This window comes from Hoplias malabaricus, chromosome 12 (assembly GCF_029633855.1).
Source record: "Hoplias malabaricus isolate fHopMal1 chromosome 12, fHopMal1.hap1, whole genome shotgun sequence".
Taxonomy (NCBI): domain Eukaryota; kingdom Metazoa; phylum Chordata; class Actinopteri; order Characiformes; family Erythrinidae; genus Hoplias; species Hoplias malabaricus.
Window position 1 is genome coordinate 39,064,479 of NC_089811.1, and position 17,854 is coordinate 39,082,332.

The 17,854-nt window shown below is 39.3% G+C and overlaps 1 pseudogene; it reads right to left on the bottom strand.

Moving 5' to 3' along the window:
- Positions 1 to 214: 214 nt before the first annotated feature.
- The window catches only part of LOC136710914 (transient receptor potential cation channel subfamily M member 2-like), a 49,086-nt pseudogene continuing 31,446 nt past the window's right edge, over positions 215 to 17,854 (bottom strand).

A 17,854-nucleotide genomic window follows, 5' to 3' on the forward strand; every position in this document is an offset into this window, starting at 1 on the left:
CTCATACAGCCACAGGAGAAACAAATTATTCAGTATTATGGCAAATCTCTAAGTGCCACCAGGGAGGAAAACCAAATTTCAAAATGATTCTTAGGCCCAAGGAGAAATCAAGACATGGGGTCAAGCATTCTTTCCAATATCACTTTTATTCATACATTTGCAGCAGTATATATAGGACACTTGTCATGTATGCCAACCTTGTCATGTTTACCATTCTGTTAATATTACATCATGTATCATTGGCCAAAACCCAAACACCCAAAATACTGGCCAATTAAGCCATACATCTTTCTGTTGTTTACTGCCCTGTTATTTCTTCCCCTTGTCAACATATTGTTTTGCAGACAGTGGGCTCAGGTTACATTTTTCCATTCAAGATGTTCTTCAACATATTTATTGAACTTCTCTAAATCTATTTAGAGACATTACTCCTCCAATCCAACTACCGAAGTGTACTGATAAGCCCTTTTTCTCCCCAGTAGACACTCTAGGGCCATGTCCTGAACACAGCATGTAATAAGCACTTTAAGGTCTACATTTCAATCACAGTGTATGTCAATCTTTACAGAGTATATTGGTAGATTATTATTGTTACTCCTTACATAATAATAGATTATTAATATTATTACTCATTACATTGTTTGTTTGCATTTTCCCATCACAATTCCCCCTTTTTATGATTATTAAAACAGATGTAATAAAAATAATGTAATAAAAATACTTTTAATCATAAACCAATGTAAAAATAATAAAATGCAAAAGATAACATCAACCACAGACCAGCTAAGCTTTCAGCCTAGGTATCATAACTCATGCATTTAAAAATAAGTATAATAAGAGTAAAATTATATTTACTGTAAATTTACAAATTATATATATGATAATTAAACTGATTAAATGAATAATTAAATAGGAGAAGTAAAATGACTGAGAAAAATGATTATATAATTTACTCATCCTCCTCAGTAGGCTCATGATCTAAGGAGGTATAAATGGGGCATTTGAGGCCATGCAGGTCAGCTGTAAGAGCCATTAGTTCTGCCAAAGCCATTATAAAAAAAAAAAAAACATTTGCTGCTGTGTGATTAGGAAAAAATGTGCAAGAATGATCACTTTTTGGCCAAGATCGTGTCTAGTGCGAAGCGGTTTTGATAAGTCATTTGCAAGGCATAATGTAACTGTTCTCCCAGTACATGCAATGTTTCACGAGTCATATTGGCTAAATGTTGCTGGTTATACCAAATAAAAGTTATCCAATCCACATTTTTATTCACGGTGACCAAAACTGGGATAGACTCAAATCCTGCAGCTACAGGGTTGCATGCTTTGAATTTGTTTGGAACCCCTCTCGAAATTCCAATAGCATCCAGATATATTAAACAGTACCCCAGGAAGTCTATTTTCTGTCTGTGAATCATTCTTTTGGATCAGACAATTTGAACTGAGGGAAAATCAGAGTGGGCTCTGCTAACATAACCAGCGTACACTTACCCGTCAAACTGGAAGGTACAGTTGACCTCAGACGACCTCCATTACCACATCGCCAAAATATGTGAGCTTGTGGCCTCCTTTGGGTCACTACATGCATATAGTGTGGTGGATAGAAGTTATACACACTTTACATAGTATTCCAATAATCAGACCTTTGTCAGAAAATCCTTTGATTCTTGTCAATCTCCCACATGATAGAACAATGCCCTGGAAAATGCCCCACTTCTATTGCGTATGGACAAGTATAATTACTCACTGTACAGGTAATATCTTTCAACAAATTAAATGTAGTGCATTCATATGGTGCATCTAGATTGATCTGGATTTCTGATCATCCCTGTAGGAGATAACATTAAGTATGATTTTTACCAGGAGGAGCATTCATGTTGAATGATAGAGTAATTAAATGTTTTTGAGCCTGCAGCTGAAGCACAATTCCTAGCACATGTATAGCCTCCCTGCATTGACTGATCTAAGATGCCAACATTACATGCCTTGCTTTCATTGCCATACAATATGTATTGTAATTTTAGTGGATCTGGGTGCATGTGTCTCATGTATTTGGCACAAGTGGTGGCATTGTAAGGAAATGACATGATGATAGGAACTTTACGAGCGCTCATACAAACATAACATGGGGAGTTAACAGCTGTTGTGATGGCATACTTGGCTTTCTGATTAATACCTGATCAATTGGTCTCTGAGCTGAGATAGCCTGACCCCTGAAATGGCCTTGACAAAGTAGGTGTCAGTAGCATCAACCAAATGATTAGCAACTGAAAGAAATTAATTATTGTTTTACAGGATTGTTGCTGGTTTCGTATGCTGGAGTTTCTTGCAGTGTGTCCAAGGCACACGTCCTTTGAATTTTACCACAGTATCCATTACCGCAGTACCTGGAACCGACCCAACCACCGTTGTTGCTTCCAGTGCTTTCATCTTTATCACCACCCAGTCACCTGAAGTGTATCTTCCCTTCTGATGGTTTGGGCAGAGCTGCTGCTGCCTATGAATGGACAGAATGCAAAATTGTTAGTAATTTCTTAGAATTTGCCATCATCTTCGAACAACCCCTTATTATGTAAGTTTCCTAGTGGATCCAATTTCTGCAGTTTATTTTCAATTGTTGCATTGTCCCTTTCCACTGCATCTGCACTTTTTGGGTGATGCATCAGAACTTTTGCTACAGCCTGTGCAAATTGTTTGCTAGTAGGGAAACATTACCCATTTGGAAAACATGTCCACTTTCATCAAACAATACTTCTTTAACAATAACCATTTGGGGGCTCATTGTCCCAGATATCTGGTGTGTCTGGGGTTCTCAGAGCAGAGGAACAAGTCGGATTGAAAAACCAAGTCTGGCCACCAGCTGTCCAAGTCTGGCTGCTGTACAGCTGCCACCATGGAGCCTTTAGAGGCATGATCTTTACTGTGGAATAACTTTGCGAAATAAGGAAATTAGGCAAAAAGTAGACATGATCTACCATCTAAAGCAGGGGTGGGCAATCTTATCCGCAAAGGGCCGGTGTGGCTGCTGGTTTTTGTTCCAACCAACCAGGAGGTCACATGATCATTTGTTTTACTCAAGCCAACTAATTAAAGGAGTGAAATCAGGTGTGCTTGAGCCTGAATGGACTTAAATCCAGCAGCCACACCGGCCCTTTGCGGATAAGATTGCCCACCCCTGATCTAAAGCTTGCCATATTCCAATTTTTAAAAACATAGCCAGCTTTGTACCAGGCAGAACGCTCCACATCTGAGGACTGAGACGTAAGTTCAGTGAGAGAAAGTGGTTGGGTGTCCAGAACTCAGGCTTCCTCTAACAGAGAAAACAATGGGTCATACCTCATGCAACCACTGAAGTGTCTTTTGTGTGAGCTTGACACCTAATAACAGCAACAGCTTTTGGCAGAAGGATGGCTTCCAATAAAGTTGCTACCAGAATGTAATGCACAAAGTGTTGTTGTACAAGTAAGAAATTTTCTGTAAAACAAATCATTCAGAAAAAAAAAACACATTCATATTCACATTCAAATAACATTCAGCAGCTTGAGCTATATCAGAACTTGGTAATCTGCCAGAGCACAAACATTCATGCAAAGTTAGAACAGCAACCCCAGTCAGTTCTTTCCACAACTGTCATGAAACCTGTGAAATGGCATCATGTGGCTCCATCATCCGGTGTAGGGAACAGAGTTGCCAGATATCAAATTGTGCAACACTGAATGGTGACATTCGGCAATTCAAGCAACATGACATGAGACCGTAACAAACCTGCTGACAAATGAAATGTTTTCTGCTCTAATAAAATCACTTACACTGCATGTGGAACCCATCAAAGGATTGTTGCACACTATATCTCTGGAGGCTAAGATATTTGGGCAAGCCCTGTGCTACAGAATCCAGTTTACTGGAGAAATACGCAAGTGGTCACTTACAGCCCCCATGCACCTGATACAAGATTGAGATTGCAAACCCATTTTTCTCATCGACTATTAGAAAGAATGGATTATTCAGATCCGGAACTCCCAAAGTGGAAGTTTGTGTAAGAACTGATTTCAAACCTTTAAAAGAATATTCAGCTTCTGAAGTACTTGCCTCACATTCTGCAGAATTTAGAATCCACTGTCAACAATAAGAAGTCATTCCCAAAAAACTCATTAATTGTAGCTTAGTAATAGGTTTGGGAATTTTTTCAGACTGCCTGTTCTCATGAGAAGGACAATTTTCCCCCTGCAGAAATGGCACATCCTAAATAAGACACTTGTTGTTGGACAAATTAGAGTTACAGTTAACTGACTTTGTGGCCAAAAGAAACAAGAAACACAACAATGCAATTGTGTCCTCTCGACAAGTTACAGCATCAGTCGAACACACCAACAATCATCAACATACTGAAGTGCACTTCCCCAGGGAAAAATTAAAGGGTTGCATTAAAAGCCTTAAGGATTGCATTAAAAATGGTTGGAGACTCAGCATAACCCTGAGGTAAAATCGAGTTCATGTCCACAATTTACATTTAAATGAAAATGCAAACCAGTACTGGCTTTCCAGTAATGCAATAAAATGCATTAGCCAAATCAACCACAGAAGAACAGGTACCTGTGATAGAATGGGAAAACTTGGAAAACTGGAGACTCTGGGGCAACTGGAAAACTTGGAGCAACTGGAAAACTTGGAGTTCGAACTGGAGACTCTGTGCATGGAACGATCTTGCCAGCCATGATGAGCGAATCAAATACTGGAATGATGCCCTCTACTGCGGTCGCACTTGAGGGGATACAGATTCTTTTTGGGTCAATAGTTGTTTTTAGATGTACCGAGGACAGGTTGGGTGGATTTTATTAATCCGACATCATATTTGCTCTTGGCCCATAAGCAATCAGGTATCATAACCAACTTTCCAGGAGGAACCAAAACTTTTACACAACTCTGGTTTGTGTGAATTGATGAGCTGAACAGTGCAGAAGACAGAAACCACAGCTGTGTATGGAATGCAAAATACCATGATTTTGTCAACCATCCAAAGAGTTGCACTTGTACACCCAAAGGCCCAGGTCTCCATCCCCTCTGGCTCCTCCACTGTGCTCCCCTCCTCTCAGTCCACAGGCTCCATTGTTGTGAGTCTCTTGTGAAGTGATCATGCTGTCCACAGGCAAAGTAGCCTACAATTTGTTCAGCGACACTGTCCATGACCTTGACCACAGCGACCACCTCATTTCCACAACTCCAGCTGTACATCCGCAAGTTCACCCTCTTCTTTTTCTCTTCTTTTGTCTCTTTTGCTGTTCTCTCTAGCAGAATGTCCTGCTCTATGAGATTTACTTCTTAGGAGCCTTAGGAGCTTGTTAGCTCTGGAAACATAAATCATCAATACCTTACCGCCTGTTAAGTCGGTGTTTCCACCTGGTGTGCCATGCCAGTCCAATATCAGTGATGCCGGTGGACCTGCAGTGGAGCCACCTCTCCACTCTAGAGACGTCTAGTGGATGGCTGGACTTGGTCTTTTAATCTGCCTTGTTCCTCAGCTCGAAGAACTCCAGACACACAAATTATCCCAGACGATCCCCCAAATTGTTACTTTAAACTCTAGATAATGTTTGCATATTCACATCACATTTATTCATTCATTATCTCATCTCATTATCTGTAACCGCTTATCCAGTTCAGTGTCACGGTGGGTCCAAACCCTACCTGGAATCATTGGGCGCAAGGCGGGAATACACCCTGGAGGGGGAGCCAGTCCTTCACAGGGCAACACAGACACACACACACATTCACACCTACGGACACTTTTGAGTCGTCAATCCACCTACCAACGTGTGTTTTTGGACTGTGGGAGGAAACTGGAGCACCCGGAGGAAACCCATGGGGAGAGCACACCAACTCTCACAGACAGTCACCCGGAACTGGAATCGAACCCACAACCTCCAGGTCTCTGGAGCTGTGTGACTGCGACACTACCTGCTGCGGAACCGTGCCGCCACACATCACATTTAGCTGTTCTTTATTATTTATAATTAAGAACAGCTGAACAATTTGTCTCACATGCTATATAATGGCCAACCTGCTTGGAATTCTTAACAGGCATTGAAGTGATGAGTCTTCTCCTCTGGTTCCTGCTCATCAGATTCCTTAAGGTCACTAACTCTGCCCTTTAATTCATAGGCTGAAATTGAAAGAAAAAAGTTTCAACTAAAAGAGCTTTAGTCAAGTTTGCAATTATATGAAGCTGGTTATAAAGAATTGTCTTTACTTTGTTGTGGCCAGTGATTGAGCTTAACACGACTGTTATTTAAATTAGACTCGCTATTCATGAGAAAATTTAAGCTATTTAGCAATATGGAAGAATAAAATATAAAAAAAGAAAAACGACAAAAATCATGTAAAGGAATCATGTAAAACTCACACATTAAAGGTGTGTCCTGCTTTGATTTGTAGCCCTGAGATTTAAGGGTGTCCATAATCCACTGTAGAGCTTGATTGGACTGTGAGACCTAACACATAATGAAACAGTCCTTAATACTTGGTAAATAGATATGGGTACATTTATGAGACCTGCATACATCCTTTAAAAAGGAAATACTGCAAACAATATTTTGTAAAGGCAAGTGTTTTGTGTAGAACTGTAAATAATGAAATAATAGAATTAATTAAATAATTAATTACTTTTCGGTAACAGCTCCTTTATGTTCAGTGTCACTATTCATTACGCTTAATCACTGGGTACAAGGCAGTAACACCCAGTGGACAGTTTGCCAGTCAATCAAAGGGAATCACACACTCGAAACCTGTGGACACTTCTGCACAGCCAATTCACCTACCTCTGCTTATGTTTTTGTTTAGTGGGATGAAACCTGACCACCCAGAGGAAACCCACTCAGATACAGGGAGAACACACCAAACTCCTCACAAACAGAGACCAGAGGCTGTCAAAATAGTTCTTGATTTTCATGGAGTCACATGTACATAGTAATTAGACTATTTTTTTAATGGCTCTATACAGCACCAAAATATTTCCTCCAACAACTCCTTTCCAGTTCCTTTTTTGTGTATGTTTACTAGGCTACACAAAAATGCTCTGTTTACAGTACAGAATAAAATTAGAAAACAACTTAAATTAACTTAAAATTCAAAGACACTGCTCATTCCAATTTAAAGTTGTTCTAATATGTACAGATTTTATGCAGGTAAGGAATGCATCTACTGTCATCTTTCTTGGCATACAGTATCTTGCCATCTGAGATAATTCAGACTCTCAGCAAAAAGATAGACTAACTGCTGCTAATATATGTTGTCATATGTTGTGTGGACAGAGGAGAATGGGTCAAAAGTTCACTTAGGTCAAGAAAACAAGTTTTATTTAGTTCTGGTTAAACTGGGAAAAATGGAACATAATGTGGACCTAATGAAGAAGTCAGTTAAGTTTAACCCTTAAACAGTCAAGAGTGGAAATTGAGTTGTAAAAAAGAATTCAATGTTACTGTTTACCTCTTTTGCACCTAAATAAAACATTTCCAAAATATATTTTAATATGTTGTGTATTTTAGATTTCATGAGTTGCATCTCCCAGGATAAGTTGTCCTATTAAGGTATAGAAATATCAACACTAAATAATGTAATGTTTCATTTAATGATGAGAATTGATACATTCTTGTGTTTTACATCACACAAACTCATATTTAAATTGATGACCTTTCCTTTTTTCCTACATGTGTCTGTACATCTGCAACCTCCATCTTGAATGTATTGAGCTTTTTGTGTTTTTGCACAACATGGCTTTTGGCATCACAGCGATAAAGCAGCCATCCATTGTTTATGGTTATATCAGCCATTTGCCAAAAGAGGCACATGTACCACTGATAGGAATTTGCAGGTGTGCAGTACAAAGCCACCATAATGTCAGCAAGGTCAACTGTCAACTCCTCCCATGTGGACATTGCATTTTGACACAATGTTTGAACAAGGAACACCAACCTTTCTTCTCTCCTCCTTTGAGAAACATCTGATTTCTTTAACAGGGCTTATAGCAGCACATGAGCTAGCTAGAGTGACAGCTTTGTTGTCGATCAATTTCACAACAGCCACTTTTGCCTCATTATCCATCGTCAAGCGTGCATCCCTTTAGCATGTTTTTGCACATGCTAGCTTCACAAGCCAAAAGATTAATTCAGATGCACAATAAATGGTAGAGATGTGCAAAAGTAGACAGCACACTCTGAAGGGTTCCTGATAGTCTTGCAGAGTTCAAAAACAACATTGTCTCCAAGTCCAAGTTCATTGAAAGGACCCAGTGCTGTGCTAAATGTGCTCTTTCCAGTGTATGTCAGAAAATCATACTCTATCCCAGAAACACCTGCTTGAAAAAAGATCTTGAAACCCCGGTATTAGGGTTTGCTTGGAAGATATTAGCCAAGTTACCCAGTCTTTGTTCCCGTGTAGGGGACCATTATCTCATCTGTTGAGAACAGGTTCTCACTCTCAATTTCCAGAAACTTCTACCTTATGTGCTCCAGCACTGGCCTGATTTTGCAAAGACGATTCTGGGTAGGGTCTGATGTTTCATTATTTTGAAACTGAATGAATCTTGAAAGGCATTTAAACATTTTTATTGACATCACATCAGCAATTTTGGGATAACATGCGCCTTCTGCCCAATAATCATCCATAAATGGCCTATTCTCCACCCACAACATATAATTTGTAAATAAGAATAAGCTGGAACAGATCATCATCCAGAATTATGGGCAAAGTAGCTACAAGGTGAATCCATAGTTAAACTGTAATAATACACAAATCTGTGCATTTTAATATAAATTTTGCTGTAAATATTTAATTGTCTTTCAGGTTAAAAATACATTTTGAATACTACCCAATTACTCACTTTCTACCCCAACAGGCAATGTATCTCAGTGGTACATAGTTTTTAAATGTTGCTGAATAACACCAAAAACACTTTTAAACTATAATTTCTTTTTCAGTATATTAAGACATTAATTCATCTTAACCACTTTTATACAAATATACTTTTGGTTTATTAAAAATAACTATGATGATCAGTAGGTCCTAGCCATGATGATTTTGAGCAGGCTGACAAAACTATGACAGACAACTTGAACCAAATTATGTGATCTACATATTCACATGAGACAAGACTTTTGATAAATGATAACTTAATTGGGTCAAAACATTCTCTGATGCCTCTTACAGGATGTTAAATATGTTGTATCTCCTGGTGCACACTGCCTATTGTTTGGAGGATATAATCCTTGGCAGAATTTGGGCTTCTTAGTAATAACAATAATTGATTTATATAGTGCTTTTCAGTACGCTCAAAAACACTTTACATTCTTATAAAAATGTATGCATAAAAACAATATGCATAGGATCATATGCATAAAGTCAATATAATGCCATCCATTTAAAAGAAATAAAAGAACACAATCATATATTATACAGCTACATGGCCATGTGAATGTTAATGTTTATTAAAACCTCTTTCATTCCAGTCTTTCTGGAGATGAATTAAATGTGTTAAGGCAGCAGAAAATTAAACTATATGCTGGGCTACAGCTGATGTCCCCAAGCCTATTCAATTATACAGATTACATACCTGTTCCTCAAGCTGGGCCAGCCTTTTCACTATGGCACCAGAGCCATATTCATGGTCTTGTTCCAGCAGTTCTGATATGATACCAACTCTGAAAAAAATAATTTTGATAAAAAATTGCAAGAAAAAAAAATCATTGGCCATTTTATAATTTTTGTTATTTTACATCCAAAAATAGCTTCTTTCATAATTTCAAAATGTTGACCCAAATATATGTAGATGTTTTATTCATTATTTTTTTATGTAATTGCTTATTTAGTTCAGGGTTACAATGGGTCCGGAGCCTATCTGGAATCACTGGGTACAAGACAGGAACACAGTGCACTGGGGCCAACCTATTACAGTGCATCATACACTCATGCATTCACTCACACATCATAAACATTCTTGAATAGCAAATATGATCTTTTTTTTTTGCATTATGCGTAGAAAATGGAGACCTTGAAGAAACCCACGCAGACACAGGGTGATCACACTAATCATCTTACATACAGAGACCTGAGGCTTGGTTTGCACCCACAACTCCAGTACCCTAGAGTCGATTGACTGTGACATTTACTGTGCCACCAATCCTTTTTCAATATTTGAAGAAACAGAAGCAGCAAGAGGCTGTATGCCAAATTACCTTGAAAAATGTACTACTTAATTAAAGAATTTATTACTAGCTGAAAATCAAGAGTTTTTTTTGAGAGAATAGAGATTTACTCGGATGAAGCAGGTTAATCTCAGGTCCAACAACAGTCCTTGGGAAGAAGGGAGGGAGAAGGAGATCCAAAGGAGTAGTTTGGCATTGTCCTACTCCCAAAATTATATTTTATAATACTTCATTAACAAACAAAGTATAAGAACAGACAAGGGGAGAAAACCAGAGCAAATCCTAACCCTAAACAGAAATCATCCAAAAATGAATACCGCCCACATTTTACTCACAACTGTACACACTATTACCCTTATAATGCCCAGCCCTAGTTGGATCACTCAAAGTAAAGCACCACATGAATCTAATTCTATTACATTATGGGAAGTCATCTTACTTACTTTTCAGCTGTGTCCTGGATGCGATGCTCCACACTTTGGTTCCTGTTCTGCCTCTGTAATGCCAGATAATTTTCCTTCATTGAGGACTCCCATGATAACAGATTCTTTTCTTTTTCTGGAGTCTTTTCCTGGAGATTTTGCCCTGGATACATTGAAACCACACTTAGATTTACTATTAGCCAGCTAAGAACATAATTGTTTTCCACTGTATAAATATTTATTTATATTCTGTTGTTTTATCACTGGGCGGCATGGTGGTGCAGCAGGTAGTGTCGCAGTCACACAGCTCCAGGGACCTGGAGGTTGTGGGTTCGATTCCCACTCCGGGTGACTGTCTGTGAGGAGTTGTGTTCTACCCGTGTCCATGTGGGTTTCCCCCGGGTGCTCCGGTTTCCTCCCACGGTCCAAAAACACAAGTTGGTAGGTGGATTGGTGACTCCAAAGTGTCCGTAGGTGTGAGTGAATGTGTGTGTGTGTGTGTGTTGCCCTGTGAAGGACTGGCGCCCCCTCCAGGGTGTATTCCCACCTTGCGCCCAATGATTCCAGGTAGGCTCTGGACCCACCGCGACCCTGCATTGAATAAGGGTTACAGATAATGAATGAATGAATGAATGAATGTTTTATCACTTGATAGATGTTAGTGAGAGTACATATTTGTCACATTTATCAAAATCAAAAACAGGTTTCCATTAATGTATTCATGGCATTTCAGCTCTTGCTATCTGGAGAACAAATACAGAACAAGGCTAATTTAAGACATAGTTTACAAAAGGCAAAAACTAATAGATTTAATAAACTGTCTTTCAGATTCTTAATATACATAATGAGCAAAGGATTGATCACCAACTAGAACTTCTTTTTCCAGAACTTCTTAATAAATTAGCAGAGATTTTCTTAGAGAATAGTGACCTGAGATACTCACTGAATGCACTGTTTTGTTTAGAGGAATTTTTCCGGCACACACTTGTGACCAAGATGTACAGATGGCTCAGGAGGATGAAGGGGGGAGGTAGTGCAGGACGGCTGTAGTATTCTCTTATCAGCTCATTACGCTGGAGCTTCCAGATTATGTCTGTATTATCCTGCACCTCAGTGAATGTGTAGCTACGGAACCAAAGGGCAGAGCAGTCAGTTCACATGAAAGATTATAATTTTAATGTGCAGTAATTATAATCATACACAAGACAAGATGTAAAATATCATATGCCAATCCATTAGAGCTTTACATAGGATCTGTTGAATCCTACACCTCAACACTATGGTTGCTGTTGCCGTTTATGATCTGATCAGCAACCAGCTGTCCTTAAAAACTACGGTTAATCATTGAGCCCAGCCCATGAGAACCCAAACCATACTGTATCATTAGCTCTTTACAGGGGTCCTACTCTCCTTTGTGCTTTGCTGAATTAAGCTCACAACACTTCCAGAAGGCTCAACAGTGAAGTCTGGCATCCCAGGCCCACCCCCATCCAAACCAGTTTTACAGTCCTACCTTAGCCTTTACCATCAAAAACCGTAAATCCACATTGGCCTCCCTGGTGACAAAGGCTGTTCCTAGCCCCACTGGCACCGTTAATGCATGCTTAGTGCCACCCTGTTATAAACTAACATTAAGAAGCCGATAGAATATGCTTCAGCGTGCCAACCCCTATACATAATCCACAACTATGGTCTTCACCTACCCACCTATCTTTCGATCCTGACAAAATCATCTCACGACTCACCTTTGCACATTTAAATTCCTCAACTAAACTTGAGTGGTAGCTCCAGTACCACCATACCATGCCACAGTGCTTAAACACTGTGGCACCCCTAGCCACTTACTTATGGCCTTGTTCATAACCCTTCTCATCCTCTCTACTTCTGTGATTGAAACATTATAAACTGTCAATGGCCACCTAATACGAGGAAGTGAGCCAAACTGCAAACACCACAATTTCAATTTCCCTGGCAAACACGATCTATTAATGCTATTAACACCCTTCACAAGTTCAGCTTTTAGTCCCACAGCTTGTTTGGTATCATTTAGTGCTGCACTATACCATCTACCTAAACTCTTCACTGGTCTCTCCAGTACTGTAGGGATCATTACTCCTTCCATTAAAATCATTTCTTGCAAAGGTTTTCCATTGACAATCGACAGACTTCTAGACTTGCTCAGTTTAACTTTCAGCCTAGCCAACCTTAGATTATTATTTAACTTCTCCAGTAACCACCGTGTGCAAGGCACAGTAGTCGTTAGCATTGTCATGTCATCCGTGTAAGCACTAATTGGGGGAGCCGAGTACCTTTCCCCGCCTACAACCCACTTAGAGGCCCTAATTATTACCTCCATTGCCATTGTAAATGCTAATGCTATTTCTAATTGCTGCCATGATGTAACAAATCCCCCTGTACTAAAACAAAACTGAATATCCTCAAAGTATGCTTTAACCAGCCTAGTAGCCTAATCTGGCACCTGGAATAATTCAAAAGCTTTCCACATAGTTTAGCTTAGTCCCACATAACACTTAATCCAACATAGCTCTGAACAATGAGCACTGAGAAATGTATTGAAACAAAATAAAGCAATAAGCCGCTTGGGTATATAAACATTCTTGAAAAATATTTAGGCCTTTTTAATAACCAAAATATTTACTCAAGTATATTCAAGTCAGAGTATAATAATGTAGTCATACTAACTTGGACTATTGAAAAAGAATGTTGAAGTCGTCAGTCATTGTACATTGCAAAAATTTCATGAAAACTTTTGATTTTTGTCATTTTGTCTTTATATAAGTTTCTTTTTAAGCCTTTGCTGTCTATAATTTTTTTGCTCACCAAATTACCAAGGCAAAACCTTTATTTACCCAGAATGCATTCAGTTCTGCAGAGCATGGGAGGTTGTGGATAAAAAATGTTTACATTCATGAACAGAAGCAGTATGTTGTGAATGCAAAATAGATAAAAGCTTGAAAGCTGACGTGGCTTGATTCCAGAGGAGGTTTCAGAGCACCTGTCAGATTCAAGATGAATGCCTTCCTCTAAGACTCTCCCACCCCTGAAAAGTGTTCCAAATATCAGAAGCAAAATAAATAAATAAATAAATAAACTCTCTTTGCATATGTTTTTTTTTTTCCTTTTTTTCCTTTTTGCTTCTGACATGACCCATGAAATACCTTAACGGAAAAATATGAAAATAAAAACCATTAATTCATTCACTCATTCATTATCTGTAACCGCTTATCCAGTTCAGGGTCGTGGTGGGTCCAGAGCCTACCTGGAATCATTGGGCTCAAGGCGGGAATAGACACTGGAGGGGGCGTCAGTCCTTCACAGGGCAACAGGGTTTTTTGGACTGTGGGAGGAAACCCACGTGGACACAGGGAGAACACACCAACAGTCACCCGGAGGAAACCCACGCAGACAAAGTGAGAACACACCACACAGACAGTCATCCCGAGCAGGAATTGAACCCACAACCTCCAGGTCCCTGAAGCTGTGTGACTGCGACACTACCTGCTGAGCCACCGTGCCGCCCCAAATAAAAACCAGCAAAATGCAAATTAAATAAGTATCAAATAACTGCAAAAATGTAACCAAGTATTTTTGAAAAATATAGTTGTTTTCTGTTTTGCATTCACAACATATTCTTTATGCTCATGATTCTACACTGTTAGAAGTCTATATGAAATGTAGATTTAAAAATTGTGTTGATTTCATGTGCCCCATTTAATCTCTAGGACTTATATTAGGTTATTTTATTTTATATTAATTCGGTAATAAAATCTTACAAATATTCAACCCTCCTTCTGGAGAAGAGAATGTAATGTACCTTTAGGGAACACAACTGTACTTTACAACTACTGCTGTACGTTTAAAAGTACATTTACACTCTTTGTACATTCAGTGGCCATTAATGTACCCCTACAGTACCTTTTTTAATAAAAAATAAATAAATAAATAAAACCTCTTTCTCTAATTCATGTACTCGAAAGATCTAATTCATTTACTGGGATTAAGCCAGCTGTCTTTTGCCACAACTCCTTAAAATATGTTCCATGTAAAATGTGCATGTCCTGGTCTTAATGACTGCAGTCACTGCAAATGAAACAAAATTACCTCACGTAGTCCATAAAACAAAGTTCAGTGTTTATCATACTGTGAACACATGGATTATGAAATGAGCTTATGGAAGTGTTGAACTAAACACATCATCATCATCATCTTTTCCACGTAGCACTAGATGTGCATAGTGCTGTCATTAAACACAACGACCCCAAAAAATTGGATTGAATTCCAGAGCCCTCCTTTCATGACATTTCCCATAATTGTCATGTTTATAACTTTGGAGCCATAAATGTTTTACATAATTTCTGTTAAAGTTGATTAGGCTTCTATATGTGGTGCGGCCTCCCTGCAGGAAGGGATTTTAAGTATTTTAAACTCTGCTTTTATAAATGAATAAAGAACAATAGATACAGTTAGAAACAAACTGAAACACAGTTCAAAATAAACCACTTAATAAAAAAAAGATATAAATAGAGAATAATAAATGTAGAAATTAAATTAATCAAATAAATACATAAATATAAATTACTATAAATGTTAATGCATGATTAAATAAATAACAATATATGTAGAAACTAAATAATCAAATAAATTTTAAATAAACAAAAAAGTAAAACAAATACAAACATTTAATTGAACACTACATACTTGCAGTCATCAGACATTGAAGGTGTAGTACTCACTTGAAAATAGCAATCAGGAGGTTCAAGAGCAGTATGTTGGCAAACAGCAGATAAACACAAAGCATAATAATTGTCAACCACTCTGGGAAAACTGGAGTGTTATCCTCATTCAGCATAGGACACTTGGGCTTCAGAGGATCTGTGGCATTCACTGTGCAACTGTCCATGCTAAACTGAGTGTCTGTAGGGCATAAAAAAGAGGATGTATGAGTTTGGATCATTTAACATACTAAAACACAGTTCTCCTGAGAAGGAATCTAAATATTTTGTCCACTCCATTGTTATTATTGTGGCACTGCTTATTAAACCATGCCCCCTGCCAAGACCATCTTACGATTAGGATTTCTCCATGTGCTCCGGTTTACAGTTCAAGTCTTCCCTTGAGTCTTCTCAACAATGCAAGTGTTCTGACACCATTTCTCCTAACCCCCCTCACACTTTATGAGAGAAGAAATCAGTATGAATTGTGAAAGTTCTAGAACATTATAATATAAGCTAAGCTCATGTGTTCATACATGTTGTGTTCATCACTGTAATTATACACAGGATAGGATGTAAAATATCCTATGCTCTTTAGAACTTCACACAAGACACAACCCACTCTCATTCTACTTGCCACCACAAGAATTCTGTTATCACCATTGTAGAACATTTAAATCTACACCTAACCTCTAAGATTTCTGTGGCTGTTTATGATCTGATCAGTAACCAGCTACACTTAGCACCTAAGATTATCTGTTGGGCCCAGCACATGACAACCCAAAACACCCACTACATCGCTAGCTCTATATAGGGGTCCATACCAGCTGTATCATATTGGGACAAATTCTCTACCGTCCCAGGTGTTTTATGTGGTGTGAGAGTGTGTCTGCCACATTGTTGGAGGGGCCAGCTACATGTGCCACGCTCAGAGACAGAAATCTCGGGTAAACCCATGTCCAAAGACACTGAGCGACCCTCAGGAGCTTACGGGATATCATTCCTCCAAAATGGTTTACAAGATAAACTGCTGACATGTTGTCAGATCATACTAATACATGCCTCCCTCAAAGCATGGGAAAAAATGTTTCAGGGCAAGCCATATTGCCCGTAGCTCTAGAACGGTGATGTGGTTCCAAGCTTGCCGGTCCAACCAAATTCACTGCACTGTCCTGCGATGACATACCACCCCCCAGCAAGTGATGGATGAATCTATTGTAATTACCTCCCTGAGGGAGCGGATGCACCCTAGCTCGACACCCGACAGAAGGAAGATAATCTGGTTCCAGAGGCTGAGGACAGAGACACATTCTTTGGAAATGTAGACAAGTGAGTGTCTGTGATACACTGCATCCAGTCTCTGGAAGGGCCGGATGTGGAGCTTCCCCACTGCTACCAGCTGCACGACTGTCAGTCCCTGAAGCCATAAGAGACTTAAATACCTGGCCTTGTGGCCCAGTTTCAAGTGGCGGATAGCAGCCTTGCTGATTGTCGGGAGTGCCATCAGTGTGCAGACACAAGGGCCGTGGAATCAGTTGGATGCACTGGGGGCGGGGTGCTAATCCGTCCCCCCCAGTCATTATTCCAAACTTTTATGTGGTGGGCAATGAAAGCTGCAACTGTCCCATGCCCCCTGAAGCTTATGTGCTTCTGTCATATAACCAGCCATTAAAAAGGCCAGATTCAGCAGAGTGGTGGGGTCCTCAGCAGTAGCAGGAGGGTCCTGAAGGATGCATCGTGTGTTAAACCCTGAAATCCAAGGCCTTTCAGCCATGTCTGAGGTGATCTTACATGCCTTGCTATTTTAACAAATTTAAATTATTCCCAATAAGCTACACATGCTAATATTCACAACAAACCCAGCGACAGAAATGTGAGAGAAGCCTGCATGTCCTTCAACTGTTTTTTGTTTAAATTAACTCTAAACATGGATTTCCCAAAAACCTATTTTCAAAGGTGCTTATATAAAGTGAAATGACATATTGTGAACATATATACGTTTTCGTTTGAGCTCTGAAAATTGTAGACATGGGTGTTGGCTACACACGGGTGTTTGCAGTATTCAAATTTTGTAACTAGTTTTTCTTTTATTTTGCTATGAATCTGATGTGAGGTTGCCGTGGCATGGCAGGGATACATCCACTTTTGGCACCGCTCTCACGGACAGGAGATATGAAACATAACCTCATCCAAAAGCAGGAAAACAAAACACGGGGCATAACATATTAACTTTATAATCATCCAGTCAGACTTGGAAACCACGGCAACAACAAAAACACTAATAGCACCAAGCACATTAGCCAACACAAACAAACCCAATCCCAGCGATTTGAGTACCAGAGAGTGTAACCAACAACGTAGAGAGGGGTAGAGACTCACTCACCACAGCTGCAGGTAAAGAGAAGGCGAAGAAAAGGAGAGGGCTTGTGCATGGCTAGCAGCAAAGCACTGAGCAAACAGCCATGGGAGATTATTCCACTATTAATCTAGAGTGCAAGTAAAT